The sequence below is a fragment of the Amblyomma americanum genome, chromosome 5 (genome assembly GCF_052857255.1).
Source record: "Amblyomma americanum isolate KBUSLIRL-KWMA chromosome 5, ASM5285725v1, whole genome shotgun sequence".
NCBI classification, from domain to species: domain Eukaryota; kingdom Metazoa; phylum Arthropoda; class Arachnida; order Ixodida; family Ixodidae; genus Amblyomma; species Amblyomma americanum.
Window position 1 is genome coordinate 50,918,974 of NC_135501.1, and position 13,331 is coordinate 50,932,304.

Here is a 13,331-nt window from a genome sequence, read left to right on the forward strand (position 1 = left end):
TATTGCCGCTTAAATTGTCTTTTGTGCATCAACACGTGTGTAAACTAAGTTCTTGTACATAAAACTTCATGTCGTACTTCCTTATTACCTGCATCTTAATCCGTCGCAAGACCGTCTTTGGCGGAGCACCTGGTGCGAAGTAAAACCTTCAGCCACTGAAATCAACCAACCGTCTCTGGCGGTGGGCACCCCTGGTACAAGAAAGATAAACAGCTAAGCGCGCGAAAGAACTTTACTAGCGCGGTCAGCAAGGATCCTGTCGCTATTTGAAGACAACACAGCATATTATAAACAAAAACGTAGCATATGGACGGGACGAAGAAGGCCGAAGACAGGACGGTTCGCCCTTCTTCGTCCCGTCCATACGCTGCGTTTTTATATATAATATGTCTGACCAACTGGCCCCTCAGTATACTCTGTTAAACCACACAGCAGGAAGACTGAAGGCAAGAAAGGGGTGACGGGGTGGGACCGCCAGCCATCGGTAGTTCGGGAAGGCAAGGTGCAGGAGGGAGCCGCAGCGTTCGAGAGGACCTGCAGAAAGACGGCGGAACGGACCGCGCCAGTGGACCCGTGACGTGAGGCGGCCGCCCCACAAAAAAAGCGGTGGCTGCCAAAGACGCCGCACGGCAGGAGACAGATGATCGCAAGCGGCCAGCTACAGTAGGTACGAGCAGCGCCCAGCGAAAGACTACGGTTTTCAGCACAGCAAGAGTGAGTCTTTCCGGTCTCGCCTTTTGCCCTGTTCTTGTGTTCGAGGACATGGGTAGCGGAGGAACCGTGAACTCAATTTAGAGTTCGACGCAGTCAGCTAGTGGTCAGCGGAGAAAGGAATAATTATGGAAACTAAGCGGGCACGATTGAGGGAGATGGAAGCTCTACTGCGAATGCTAAAAGGCGAGAACGTCCCAGGCTTGGGCATGACATCGCTGGAATTGGACCGCCAATTGAAAGATGTTGATCGTAAGATAGATGAGCTTAAGCTGGCAGCGAGTCCAGTTGAGCCTGCGATTGGAATAGCACCGGGCACGCAGGTGGATGGTAAGCCGCTTTGCTGTAAAAAAGAAATGACAACTGCGGATAGAGTACAGATGAAGTTACCAGCCTGGACGTAGCCACTGACGGGCGAAATTGTGGTAACACCTGCGCACCTGAGAGGTGCATCCCCTCAGAACGCAGCGACACTGTAAATAACTCGGCGATCCAGCGCGGCGAGTTGACACAGGCCTTGTTGGCGTTCACTGCGGAAGGTGAAGAAAATGAGGGCGCAAGACCTGTAGCTGGTCTGGTCAGCTTCGTTCCTCAGATGCCGTTGGCGGGCTGCGGACAATATCAGCAGTTGGGTTCTGAGGGGCATGCCGACGTGGAATCAGAAGTCCCTGAAAGAAAATGGGGGGGGGGGGGGTGAAGATTGTTTTCACACGGAGCCAAACGGACGGCTCAGTAGACCAAAACGGTAGCGGGGGCAGTCTACAGCCACCAGACACGGCGTAGAGGCAGCCTCCCTACCAGTGAAGCAATCCATTCACGAAAACAGCGATTGCGCAGCGTCAACAATGGTTTCCGTCATGCGGCGCAGGAATCGAAGTATCTCTGTCCTACGCAAGGGGAAGGTGAGCGGAGAGAAAGTGGCGAAAGGACAGGCGTGCGAATCTTGCAACGTTCAAGCTAATGCATACAACTACCTGAACCCAGAAGTAAGGTGCGATAATCGGGGAACGAGGGTAGTCACTCGGACAGGCTAGTCGCGGTAGGCGCAACGGAGACTTCGTCCCGAATCAAAAATGCGACCCCGTCACTGACGGCGGGGGTGACATCCCCGGGAGAGCCGTGGGATAAGGTTTTGAGCATTTTTGCTGCCTGGGTTGTGTACGACCCCGGGGGCTGTAACTCGCGGAATTTTTGCCACTGCCACTCGCTAGCTCGGCCTCTGTTCTAAAACTAGTTAGGGGGTGGTGTGCCAAGTTGATGCGCAGGCTCGGACACGCTTAGGGGCGGAGGGTTGGACTTGGAAGACCACAGGTGTTCTAGAGAGTGAATAAACAGTGCCAACTCGGCGAACAGCACTGGGTGGAACACCAAACGGACATTCTGCATGCCCTATTATATCATTGTAGGTGCCTGCACGTATACAACTTAATTTGCAGTGTTCTGTATGTGCTCTGTGTTCTCATGTCATATGCGGAGCTCGTGTACATGTGTGTGCAGGGTGGTGGTGTGGGCGAACGCGTGTTTCCAAGGACCGGAAGCTGCAGGAGCGGAAGTTCCGGTTACGTCACTGTAAAACAACCTACAACAAAAACATACCCTCCCTCGTGGTCTTACCCGTGCAGAGGAGGTTGCGCTTCGGAAGATACGGGTCGGGGTGGCCCTAACTCCAGCTGTGACACGCAAGTGGCCGCATTTCAAAGATTTATATCCCCGTCCCGGGTGTCCAGTCTACAAGAACAGAGACTGTGAGGCGGATATCCCCCACAGCTGAAGCCAACGAGAATTCAGCACCTGGCGGCAGTGGGACTCTCACCGGACAATCCGGATTGCTATATTGCCTGGACACAGGGTCCATATCATCCTTAACTTCTTGATTTCATCAAATCACCCCACATTTTTCATTTATTTAAACATCTTACTCATCTCTCACTTCATAGTTTTTATGCCCTGAGGAAATAAACATCGCTACAAAAAAAAAATCACGCGATGATGCTTATGGGATGAAACATGCCAGTGTAAATCAGACAACGACGAGGCAGTGTTAGTTCATAATCATCATCATTTCATAATTTAGTTACCCTTAAAGGCCGTTGGCTTTGGCCATTACATAAGGGGGGGGGGGGGAGCAGTCGTTTCATAATATGTTGGTCGGTAACATCAATAAGGAACACAAGGCGCAGGGTTCAAGTTCAACATTAACATTATCAGCATTAACAACACTAAGAAAGACACAGCGGCTCAAGGACAACGTGGAGAAAGATAAGAAAACACACATGCACACACTCAAAAACACGGCAAAATAACTCAGTCCCTGAAACATGTTGTTATTATCTGTTTGAATTTTTTATGTTCTATATCAGTAACTATGAAATCAGGTAGGTCATTCTACAATGCAATGGACCTAAGTAAAAAATATTTATTAAATGAGTTTGTGGAGCCGTGTATGCGCTGCATACTTAGAGTTAAAAGGTCGGCGTGAGGTGCGAAGCGGCCGGTGCAATTCAGTTCTTTAGCTGTTAGAAGGTGTAGTATAATTTGTGAAATAAACAAAGCTGTAAAATGTTACTCCAAAGTGCCAGGGGTTTAAGATCAAGGGAAGCCTTGATAACAGTTACACTGTGTCGTCTGTTGTACTGCGATGTGATAAAACGAGCCGCGCGATTTTGAATGGCTTCAAGCTGATCGATTAGATATTTCTGATGGGGATTCCAGATCGCCGCGGCATATTCGTGTTTGGAACGGATGAATGTTACGTAGGCGAGTTGGCGGATAGATTGGGGCGAAAAGGCGAGTGATCATCTGATGAACCCAAGCAACTTGGAAGCATCTTTACTAAGTTTTGCAATGTGCTCAGACCAGGCTAGTGTGTTGTTCACAATGACTCCAAGATACCTGTATGATTCTGTTTCGGAGAGTGGTGTAGAATTTAATGAATACGGATAGTTGAGGTTATTCCGCTTTCTCGATACACGCATAAACTTACATGAACTTAAGTTCCTTGATCTTTCTGCATTAATTATGTTTTACCGTGACCATTTTGCAACTTCACTCACAAACAAGCTTTCCTTGCTTTGTAAGCATGAAGCTATGTGGTAAATGGGGTTTAAAGTCCCGCACCAACTAAGGGTATGAGGGGAGCCGTAGTGAAAGACTCTGGAAATTCAAGCACCTGGGATTCTTTAACGTGCACTAACATCGCCTTGTGCAAGGGCCTCTAGCATTTCGGCAGCACCTAAATGTGACCTCTGCGACCTGTAGGAACCTGCGTCTTTCGGGACAGCAGACGAGCACCATAGCCAATGAACCACTGCGGTGGTCGGAAGTTATGTGTAATTTGCTTATGTCTGATGCGAAGGTGGCGTAAGACAAGTTCAGTGCACCATTCTTTGGTGCCGACATAAATTTGATTCGCTGAGAATCAGCTTTATGACGTGTAGCTTATTGTTGATTCCATTATCTGAAGTGGTCTGCTTTTTCATTTCTAGCTTACTCCCAACCAGCTTCAAGAAATCTATGCAAAACATTTAGTTTTCTTAGTTTCTGGTTGTATGCTCTTAAAGCACTCCCGCCAGCTATTTTGTTACTACAAATGCTGACATAGCTCGGGACCCAGCATAATTTGATTTCATGTCCATGTGTCGGGGGCCGTTTCTGTATTATGCATATCTTCTAATAAAAACTGTAGTGCATTTTTTGGAGTGGAGCAATTTCAGAATGTTTAGTGAGTCAATGTAGATTATGGTGCTCTCAATGTTTTCACCTAGAGTTGTTCGATGTGCTTCAAAATTGTCTGCAGACTGGCATTTTCGTACTTAGTCTGCAATAGAAACCCATATCTCCAGCATAGCTGTACCATACGGCTGCCATATTCTGACCATCAAACTTCGTGACTGCTCCAACGTCCTGCATCTTGTGAATACCAGTCCCTCGTGTAACACCCTAAAATGAAGTGTAAAGAAAGGAAAGTCATGTCTGTTGTTGTTGCTCTGCTTTTATTAAAAAAACAAAGCAGACGCAAAATATGTATGACAGCAGCAACAATTGCTGTTTACTATATTAAGCTCCGACTGAGCTGTGGCAAGCAGAAATAAAAGAGATTGGGAAGAAGATTGGAAGATTTGCCGAAATAAAGAGAGCAGGAATATCAAGCAGGGTAACACCTGCAAACACTGCCGCTACTTTTCTAGGGCTAAAAACGATATTTTACCGTTTGATTCGGCCCAGTCAAAAACAGCTAAGAGGGCTATTGCTACCCTTTTCATGGAATCAGCACTCCTCAAGTCGTGCTCTCACATCATGCGGGCGAGCTTCCAGGTTGAGGTAAACAGACTGCGTAAAGCAGGGTTCACATTTTGGCTACCGTGACCGAGGCACTGCTGCAGAAACTCAAGGGTAGGCCAAAGGGGCAATGGCACAAAAATAATTTCAGAGAAGTCAAAGGAGAGGTGATACCATATATTCACAACGTGTCCCAAAATCTAAAACGAGATGGCAACAAGAACGAAGTTCCTATGGTCTTCTCCGGCCCCTGCAAACTGGCAAAGATGTGCCCCAAGGTTAGCAGCGGTGCCAAAAAAACTTTCGGCCGTAGAAAGAAACACTCCAAGCCCTACGTAATGTGTGCCACAGGAGTGGTCTACGAGACCCCCCTTACATGTGGCAAGCTGTACGTCGGTCAAACTGGACGCTGCGTCAACGACCACGCTGGGAAACATTAAAGGTTATTAGGAAACGTATCAGATTCTTCCGCAAACCAACCCGCCCATTGCCGCTCTCGCACTGATCAGGATGCAAAAAACTGTGTACCACGACTTGGGGGAGATCGAAATTCAAGCTAGAAGTAAAGATAGATCAGCTCGCGAACTGGCAGAAGCCTTCTCTATAAAAGGCAGAGGTGACAATTGCGTAAGCAGCACTTCTATCTCCGTACGAGCAAGTGAACATAGATTGTTTAAAAATACTCGATAATAAGTAGTTTCAGTCAGCGGGGTGTCTGATTTTTTTGCCATATGCAAAATGCGCATGCGTCACCTTCTTCGGGCTATATATATGCTACATGCGGCCTTCAATAAACAAAGGTGGAGTCAGCACCCATCCTGGCCGTCGTTCTGTGGGGTGTTTATTAAACTCAGCTCTGGCTTTACCTTTTGTTAGGCAATGCTCCATCAACTAGACCAGCAAAATTGGGTGTTAAATGAAACCTGTTATGTGGTTTGACCAACGGAATGGCTTTCCTGCTGCATTACCATCATCATCATCATCATCATCATCATCATCGTCATTATCATCATCATCAGCTTTACTACACCCACTGCAGAGCAAAGGCCTCTCCCATATCTCTCCAATTAACCATGTCATTTGCCTGCTGCATCCACCCTTTGCCTGCAAACTTCTGAATCTCATCCGCCCACCTAATTTTCTGCCACCCCCTGCTATGCTTACTTTCTCTTGGAATCCACTTCGTTACCCTCAAAGACCAGCGGGTATCTTCCTTTCGCATTACATGCACTGTCCAAGCCCATTTCCCTGTTGATTTCGACTAGGGTGTCATTAGCCCACTCTGCCCGCTTCCGGTCTCTTAACGTTACACCTATCATTTTTCTTTCCATCGCTTGTTGCGTTGTTCTGAACTTAAGATGAACTCTTTTCGTTAGCCTCCACGTTTCTGCCCCGTAAGTGAGTACCGGTAAGATTATGCTATTGTACACTTTCCTCTTGAGGGAAATTGGTAAACTGCCACTCATGATCTGCGAGAATTTGCCATATGCGCTCCACCCCATTCTTATCCTTCTAGTTATCTCCCCCTCATGATCCGGATCAGCTGTCACTACCTGCCCTATGTAGACGTATTCCGTCACAATTTCTAGGCTCTCGCTGCAGATTGTGAACTGTTGTTCCCTTGCTAGGCTGTTGAACATTACCTTGGTTTTCTGCATGTTAATTTTTAGACCCATCGATCTGCTCTGCCTGTCTAAGTCATTGATCATGATTTGCAGTTCACCTCCTGAGTGACGCAGCAAGGCAGTGTCATCGGCGAATCTCAGATTATTTAGGTATTCTCCATTTAATCTTATTTCCAGCTGTTCCGAATTCATGCCTTGGAATACCTCCTATAAACAGGCGGTTAATAGCATTGGCGAGATCGTGTCTCCTTGCCTGACGCCCTTCCTATATATATATATATATATATATATATATATATATATATATATATATATATATATATATATATATATATATATATCTTCCAGTATTTTGACATAAGGCTCTTCTACCACCTTATTACGCAATGCCTGTATGACTGCTGAGGTTTCCACAGAGTCGAATGTTTTTTCGTAATCAATGAAGGCTATATATAGAGGTTGGTTATATTCTCCGCAGTTTTCTATCACCTGATTGATAGTGCGAATATTATCTATTGGGGAATATCCTTTACCAAAGCCTGCCTGATCATTTGGTTGATTAAAGTCTAAGATTGCCCAGACTCTATTAGCGATTACCTTAGTAAATATATTGTAGGCAACGGATAATAAGCTAAGCGGCCTGTGATTTTTCAAGTGCTTGGCGTCTCCTTTTTTATGAATTAAGATAATGTTTGCATTCTTCAAGCTTCTGGTACAGTCGAGCTCATAAGGCATTGCGTATACAGGGTGGCTAGCTTTTCTAGCACAATGTCCCCTCTATCCTTCTACATATCTGCTGTTACCTGATCCTCCCAAGCTGCTTTTTCCTATTTTCATTGCTCCTAAGGCTTTATTTACTTCATCTTTCGTTACTGGCGGGATGACGCATTGCTGTGCACTACTTTCTCATTAACGCTCTGATTACATTGCCTACTGTACATGTCTGTGTAGAACTCTTCTGCTACGTTAACTATCTTATCCATATTGCTAATGACATTGCCTTGCTTGTCCCTTAATGCATACATCTGGTTTTTACCTATGCCTAGTTTCCTCTTCTCTGCTTTTAGGCTACCTCCGTTCTTTAGAGCATGCTCGATTCTCTCCATATTAAACTTCCGTATGTCGGCTACCTCGCGCTTATTTATTAACTTTGATAGCTCTGTTAATTCTATTCTGTCGGTACGGTTAGACGCCCTCATGCATTGGCGCTTCTTAATCAGATCTTTCGTCACCTGAGATAGCTTTCCGGTATCCTGTCGAACTGTCCTACCGTCTAGTTCTACTGCGCACTCCGTAATGATGGCTGTCAGGTTATCGTTCATTGTATAAACATCAAGATCTTTGAGGAAGCTGCATTCCCACAGAGGCCCATTCACATTTGTTTAAGAATTGATTCAATAAGATGAACGAAGTGAGCATGACAAAGAACACATGAGAGAGAATGTGAACATCGAAGAGCAAAAGTAGAAGAGGAGACCACTAACTTGATGACCATATAGCAATGACTCTATAAGGAAGCTACTTGCACCACTACGACATACTGTGTTGCATTGCTGAGCACAAAGCTTGAAACTTTGAGGCACTCTACATGATGCTGCTTTGGTGCGTAAAATCGCATCCTACTTCTAATTATTATTGGTCTGGAATAGTTTCAAATGCCTATACCCCAAATATTCTTAGACTTTTACCTGCTTTAAGCAAATAGAAAGTTAAGCTACTTGAAGTGTTTACTTTCGGAACTGACTTCAGGGTTTCAAGGTGCATTGACACACACTTGAAATAGGTGAATTCAGGATTTGCCATTTTTCAATGTTGTGTTCAGAGGCAACCATCAGTGTCCAGGCAGCACTTCAATCTGCCTATTTCACATCGCCGCTTGCACATGCACATCTCAACTCCCTGAGCTTCACAGGTTGAAAACAAGCCTCTAGCTTCAGCTCTGATAGCGCAGTTCATGTTAATGACAGGCGTAAGAAACAGACGATGGTTGTTTTCCCTTTGCAGGCGCAGTTGACGCCTTGTTGAATTCGATCGCGCCCGTGTCACCAATACGCATTTGTTTTGAGCCAATTGTTCTCTGTGGCACACGCGTTTTCACGCCTTCCGAGAAAGATGACGCATCTCGTGAAAAAAAAAATTCTTAAAGCATGCGCCTATAAACTACTGCTGTCACCTGCTTTTTCAGCGACAAATGCAGCACCATATTAGGAATGATTATAGATGTGTACGTTTGGCTGAAACATCCTTTGCCTAGGTGCCCTTAACGTATCCCAGTTAGCTGAAAGACATCACGTGTGGCTGCGACAAAGCACACGTGCTCATGCCTATGAAAGCAGGCAGGTGACATGGAAAAGCCTCATGGCACACTTCTCGAATAAAAAAAAAAAACATGGAAAAGCAATATGCGTGCACCTATAAAATATATGCTCTTCTCGCTACGCTGTGTTGCAGCACTGCAATCGACTCAGCAGACTTCATCAGAGGTTGCCTATTAGGACTTGAAATATAATGTAAGTTCTTAGCTCCTAAGTTAATTCTGCAGGCACCCCTTAGCAGACCCTACACTACCTGCCACTCTCATCTGGAGATGTCAGACCTCCTGTTAGGGCATTTGTTACCTGCTGTTCCTGCCGTTATGAGCCAAACTTGTTTATTTTGAGCTCGCATTGCTCAAATGTTGCACTGAATTGTCGATTCCTGTAACTTGTGCTTGTACTGAAAGATGGGATAGTCACAATTTTTTAGATGAGATCTTGTATGAGTACCCCATATGCCCTTTAACAAGGAAAATTTTAGCTATCAGTACATTTTATAGTTTCGTTACTATATGGTAATTGGTAATTACTTTCATGAGGAATGAGCACTTCAAGAGAATCCAATGGGTGTTGACTCGCTTGAAGTAAGGCTAGTACACTAACATTTATTTGGTCGAAGGCATGGTGTGCCAGTGCTAGAAGAACAATAGTAGGAAGTCCCATATGAAATAGAGACAGGTAACGCATTTTGACTTGTTTACTGAAAGGCAAAAATGTCAAATAGCATACAGGCCTATAAATTGGGTATAAACAACCAAAAAAGGTTCATGCTGCATACTGTGTGCACACAGCACAGCAAAAATCCGACCTAACCAAAGAGCACCTTCTTCAGTACAAGGTAACCAAAGCATCTTGCGGTTCTTAGGCAGTTTGATGTCGCCACCAATATCTCACCGCGCAATGCACATGCTAGGCACTTGAGCATGTCTTGACAACCTAGCAAAACCAAAATTTTTTCCACCTCGACAAAGGTCTGCCAAATTTCATCTTATTTGGCGCCACAGCTTTTTCAGCACATCATGAAGGTAGCGCCTTGCGGTGGTTACCTAATGAGGAATAATAAGTCACCAAATACCAGAAATGGAGCACACAACAGGTTTGCTACTGGGAGAAGAAAAATAAAGCACTTACAGACCAGCAGCGGTGGATTGTGCCACTGAAATCAGAATGCCTTCTGAGATACACAAAATCTATGCGATGGAGTGCATATAGAACGAAAGCATTTGCGGAGGCTGATTTCACACATTAAGAGGGAACGCCTCGTCATATTACAAAGATACAAAGGTAACCTACATCACAACTGCTAAAATTTACGACTGGAAAACTATGAAGATGCAGCCAAGCAATCTGCAGAAAAATTTTGAAGAAATTTTCTTTCTGCCCTGGACGCGGCCATCTACCAAACCAACAGGCTAACCAAGAGAGAGAGAGGGAGACAAAGGTTTATTGCCACAGGTGTCGGGAATTAGGGCAGGTGGGTCCTGTGTCGTTCCCAGGTAGGGGCGACGTCCTGGACCCACGAAATGAGTGCAATTTGAGTGGCCTTCTCTGGCTGGTGAGGAGTTGGCGCTAGCTTTCCGCAGAGCGAGCTGGCAGGAGGGCTTGTGGGGGTGGGTTATTTTCGCATCCCCAGAGGATGTGCGCCTGAGTGGCGGGTTTTACGTGGTTGCAATTTCGGCATGTGAGGTGATATTCGTCATTGGGGATTAGTGATAGCTTGGAGTGGCTGAGAATTGAGTGCATGTGCAATCCGTGGAGAAGCGTGGTTAGCGCTCTGTCGAAGTCCGGGTGGACACGTGGGAATCGGCGTCTCGTCTGTTTATGAAAATTGGTGATGTCGGCGAAAATCTAAGCGGCTTCAGTGAGGGCGTCTGGATCCATGGAGCTGGCCGCCCGGATTGTTAATCCTCGGGCAAGTCGGTAGACCCCTTCGTTTCCAGAGTGCCCGCATGGGCGGGTGCCCAGATTAGGTTAATTTTTCGGTCGGGAGTGCAGATGCGTAGGATGCGTGTGGCAGGAAGACAGATGCAGCCTGCCGAGTAATTTAGGATGCTCGTTTTTAGTCACTGAGGACTGTGCGCGTACGGCGGTCAGTGATGGTCGTCGCTATCGCTGTCTCTTCCACCGCGACGAGGGAGGGGGCGCGCACCGTGGCGGCGGAGATAAGGGTAGACTGCGGCGTGGTTGCACAGACCACGTAGCTTGTTGCGTCTTGCCTCGCCACGTCCACGTATGTTGCGTGTTCGCCGACACGATAGAAATCATCCAGTTCTCGAGCTTTGTGCTTGTGGCGCTCGTCGTGGCGACCACGAAGCATGTTCTTGGGTAGCGGTTTGACAACGAGGCTTCTATGTACGGCTACGGGAGGGGGGCTCTGGGATGGGGATCGCCTATTGGGGTAACCTTCAGCCGATCGAGGATGAGACGCCCGCGCTTGGTTCTAGAGAGGCGAAGAATTTGGGCTGTCTTATGTGCCTCTATAAGTTCCGTAAGAGTAGTAGATGCCAAGTTTCAGGAGCTGTTATGTGCTTGTGTACTGTGGTAACCCTAAGGCAGCCTTGTACACCGAGCGGATGATGCTGTGTTCTGCCTATTCATCTTTTCGGCGAAGATGATAGTAATGGTAGGAGTATATTATCCATTAGATGAGAAATTCGTGCGTTAGCCGACAGAGTCGTCTTCCTTCACGCCTCTACGGCGTGTGTAGATGCGGCGGATAGGGCCGATTAGTGGGTGAGCTGGGGTGCGGAGGCGTATCGCGTCTGAGTTGTGTGTATTGTTCTGTACCAGCATTCCCAGGACCCGAATGATCTCGACGGAAGGTATGGGGTGCGTGCCGATGCGGAGCGTCATGAGATCACGTGCATCAGGGCGGGTCGGCGCATTCTCCTGTCAGGATGACAAGCAGTTCCGATTTTGTTGGGAAGCATGTCAGGCCTTTCCTCTCTATAAAGGTGTGGACGGTGTCAATAGCTCTCTAGAGAGAGCTCTGAATCACCGCTAAACAAGGTCTGCCAAAATTAGCGAAGTAACAACAAATGCTGTTTTGCAACAAGTGCAACGCAAAGTGCTCGTGTGTCTCCGCGGCTTCGCCGCAAGTCCTGGAGCCTGCAGCTTGGGTGCTGTTAAGATCGGCGCCAGCGGGTATCACCATTAGCAACAGAGACAGCAACTCTCACCTGCTGGAAGCCAATGCTAAGCTTGTTCGCGATGGTCCGGAGCCACGTGATAAGGATCGCTCCCCTTCCCGACCCAAGTACCCCGAAGAGCGTCGCCCGAGAAGAGTCAGGGTGGAGCGGAGAGGCCGCCATAGTAAACGAGCGGCAGCTAATCTCCGATGGTCGCGACTAAGTTGGGGAAAGTAATGCGGCCTCGGTCCCGGTAGAGGACGATCAGCGTGAGAATACGGCGGTGGGCTGGCGGTTGTTGTCCGGTACCTTCACCGGCCCGGCTAATGGCACAACCAATTTGGCGTCAAGTAGGCCGACCTGGAGCTCTGGCCTTCCACGTAAGATTCTTCGAATGAAGAAACAGGTGTCAGCACCGCGTGGGAACTTTCGGCTGACCGGAAAACATCTCCCTCCACAGTCAGCGTTTACCCAACGGCATCCTCCTCCCTCCCCTACGCGACATGTGACGGGGTGTGTCGCTATGTGCGGGGGTGCGTGTTTGTGCGTTAGAATGCAGAGCTGAGGCCACTCCCACCCTGGCGAGGGCGTCCTCCACCTGGTAAATCTAGGGACGAAGAACTGCATAAAACTGGACGGCGAGTTCAGTGAATCATCATCCTCCATTATCATCCTCCATTTGCATCCTCCATTATGATCCTAGCTTACGCTCCTCTCTTCGGAGACCAGCTCACTTTTGATGTCTGAAATCTGTAAATATATAAATAAACCCTCTCGTAACCTTCCTCCTATCATCTAATTCCTTTAAATCGTCGACAGTCATGTCCTGGTGGTGGTGGCGGTGGTCAGAGCAAGCGTCGTTCCTGACCTGTGGTCCCGTCTGAGTACGGCTCAGAACCCCAACATCCAACAGTGCTGATGGCTGAGTCGAAGCGACGGCGGTATTGCATTGTGCACAAAATACCCGCACGGGTCTCGAACAACAGTCCACTTCTCACGCTGTTGTCGTACATGTGGGCAGCTCCGATTTCTGACTTCAGAATTCTGTAGAACGCCAGCGATGTCTTTGCGGTTAGTGCTTCACGCCATGCCATTTCCTCACTCTCATTCATACGCTTGAGCACCTCTTGCGTCTATGCTGTGCTTGAACTCTCCTGTATGAGATTCTGGATCAGCTTGAACTTTTTCTGAATTTCTCGCAGGCGTCAGGTCCAGCTTGTGCGGATGCACGTCGTAGCTAAATATTCAAACAGTCTGCCACCCCATATGTCATG